The 3,358-nt window shown below is 45.1% G+C and overlaps 1 protein-coding gene across 1 annotated transcript in view; it reads right to left on the bottom strand.

Annotated features, from left to right (window-relative positions):
• ZC3H18 (zinc finger CCCH-type containing 18) overlaps positions 1-3,358 on the bottom strand; it is a 45,409-nt gene that overhangs the window by 24,755 nt on the left and 17,296 nt on the right. The window lies entirely within an intron of this gene.

Genomic DNA, 3,358 nt, shown 5'->3' with positions numbered 1-3,358 from the left:
AGCTGCGATCCAGCAATTAGGGAAAGCCCAGAGTCTATAAATAGAGGCAGCAGAGCCCCAGGTGTGTGCTGTGGCACTGCCCTGCATCCTGCTTGCCAGGAAGAGCGCAGCAATGCCAGGTGTGACACATTCAGCGGGAGCTGCTCGGCCCCAGGATGCCAGAGCTGCCCCTCTGGAGCTGGCACGGAGCAATCTGGAGAAAAGGTGACACGGCTGGAGCCACTGCACTGCCATGAGGAAGTTGGGAGCTGGTCACAAAGTGACGTGGGACACAGGCCAGAGCCAGGTCACAGCACGAGCGTGACGGGGACTGCTGGGCAAACGCCAAGCGACGGGTGAGGGACGTGGCCTCCAAGGGAGAAGCTGGAATTATGCTTTCACTTGTTAAAAAGCTTCTTCAAAACTTCTTTCTGCAGGTTTGTTTTCTCCACCAGACACCTGCAGAGCTGTGGGATGGGGTCATGTTGATAGGGATGTCCACCATGGGAACTGAAATCCCATGGCAGGGGATGGGATGGGCTTTAGGGTACCTTCCAGTGTGGGCAACTTGTGCCAAGGCCTCACCACCCTCACAGGGAAGAATTCCTTCCCAATATTCCATCTAAACCTGCTCTCCCTTGAACTTTAAGCCATTCCCTCTTGCCCTGTCACTCCATGCCCATTGAAAAGTCCCTCTCCATAGCAGAATTAAAAAAAGCAAAGAGGTGCATCAGAAACTATTTCTGAATGACCAAGACTCATCTCAAGGAGCCTGTTTTGGAGACACAAGAGGCATTCCCAGCTCCCTTGTGCCAGAGGGAAGCAGGGAATGTGTATCCCCTGAATGCTGGCCACCCCATCTCTGGGCTCTCACGTGGTTTCATGGAATGAGAGGGATCCAAGATTGGTGAGCACAGCCACTGCTCCTACCCAGCACCCTTTGGGCAGCACTGGCAGCCCAAACTCTCCCAAGAGAGCCCTGCCCCAGGACTCCAGGAGTGCCAGGGGAAGGAGCAGCCAGCAGGCTCATCCTTGGGTCACACTGACTGTCACTGACTCGTGACCTTGAGCTGCCAAGCAGGTGACATCACTTTCATTGACATCATCTCCATCACATGGGTCTCGACAAGATCTGTCCCATCACCAAGCCAAGGAGAGCACAAACCACCGGGGCAACGTGGTAATTAAGGTGCACAAATCGTGGCTGTTAAGTGAAGATTATAATTAAACGGAACATGTAATTATGGTGTCCCTATAACTGCTCCTCCAGACCGTTCTGAAACTGTCACTTCCTCTTGGGAAAGAGGGACAAAAACCAGCTACTCTTTCAGCAATGCAGATAAAAATTCCAGGCTGGATTCAGGACTAAGCCCTGCTCCCACCTGAAACCACCTGATTCCACGTGGAGCCTCATTCCTGGCATTCCTAGCCCTGCTCTTCATTGATCCAACTCTTCCTCATGCCCATTGTGTTTCACACCTTCCTCCAGTGCAGAGGAACAGCACAGACACCAGGCAGCAGGAAAAGCTCCAGTGAATCTTGGGAAACAGCTTCCCTGCACTTCTCTGTGCCCCACACATGCCTGAGTGTCCCCAGGCTGCTCCACACTCTGGGAGTCTCCGTCTGCCACTCTTCCCAAGAAACTGTTCAGCAGTTTTCCTGAAGATCCCAAATCATAGAATGGGTTGGGTTGAGAAGGACATTGAAGCTCATCTCATCTCACCGCCTCTGCCAAGGGCAGAGACCTTCCACTAGACCAAGATGTCCCTCTGCAAAAAATGTGATCCTTTTCCATGATTCTGAGCCAAATGAGGTTGTGACACCGGGGCTTCCATTCCACTGGGATATTTATCCAGTGCTTTACAAATGTGCCCCAGCCAGAGGAGGCTGGGAAGGCAGGATACGTAAATCATTGACAGAGGAACAAAACAGGAATCACATTGCTGCACTTTCAGTCTGTCTGGTTCCATTTTCTCTTTCATACAGGTCACAACCAGGATTTCCACAAACGGGTGATCAGAGGAAGCAAACCTGAACTCATGCTGCAATTCCACTGAGCAGACATTCATGCCAAGGACAATTCCTTTCCTTTTTCGAGTTGTACTTAAATCTCCAGATACTTCTGCTATCCACAAACTCCCAAAGCAGCCCTGGTTCTTGTGACAGACATTTCTCAGGGCCTCAAAGGGTGCCACCACAGGGCTCCTAGGGAACCAACCTGCAGTAGTCCCTCATCCTCCCAAAACCTCTCCAGCCTGAAGCGAAGAGGGAGGAGCTGACCATCTCCACAGCAAAGGACACTCCTGCTTTCAGGGTCAGGTTATGCACTCATTGTCACTGATGTTTTAGCTCCACTTAGTGGCCACATGGTTCACTAACTACAACTGTCCTCAGCAGTTACACACACCGGGATCAGTCACAACAACACTGCCCAGATGCTTCTTAACTCTGTCACATTTGGTGCTGTGACCTCTTCCAGGGAGAACCTGTTCCAGTGCCTAACTGTGCTCTGAGTGAAGAAGCTTCTGCTAATATCCACCCTAAACGTAACTTGACACAGCTTCGTGCCATTAAGATTATTGAAAATATCTTAATTATCCTGCTTTCAAAAGGAAAAATCTCCTTCAATATTAGTATTATAGACAATAATCAAACTGAATTCTGCCAATTCACATCCTCCTTAATTTCAAAAGAGAACCTGGACCTCCTGGAGAAGCCTCTGACAGACAGAACCAACTCCCACTATTTTCTGAAAGTTTCAGCACTTCCAGCATTCCTTCAGAGCACATCCAATGTCACAGAGATATTCTATGAAAAATCTTTTTGTTAGGATTTTTTCTCTTGAGAAGCTGAGAAGCTTCAGAAGCGAAATGTAAACAATAATTATCTGCTGCTGTGGAATGCAACAAGTGCATCTTTGATTGATCTCATGTAGTTGTTTTCAATTAATGGCCAAAGTCCAGCTGTCTCGGACTCTCTAGTCAGTCACAAGATTTTATTATCATTCCATTCCTTTCTATTCCTTGCTAGCCTTCTGATGAAATCCTTTCTTCTATTCTTTTAGTATGGTTTTAATATAATATATATTAATTGTATATACTATATATAAAATATGTATTAATTATATATTAATTAATATATAATATATATTAATTATATATACTATTTAGTATAGTTTTCATATAATACATATTAATTATATATACTATATATAATATTAATTGTATATATTAATATGTAATATATATTAATTATATATAGTATTCAGTATAGTTTTAATATAATTATAGTTATTTTAGTATCGTTTTAATAGAATGTATATTAATTATATATACTACATATATAATATATATTGGTTATATATATTAATATATAATAT

This window comes from Geospiza fortis, unplaced genomic scaffold (genome assembly GCF_000277835.1).
Source record: "Geospiza fortis unplaced genomic scaffold, GeoFor_1.0 scaffold102, whole genome shotgun sequence".
NCBI classification, from domain to species: domain Eukaryota; kingdom Metazoa; phylum Chordata; class Aves; order Passeriformes; family Thraupidae; genus Geospiza; species Geospiza fortis.
This window is presented reverse-complemented; position numbering and strand designations above follow the sequence as displayed.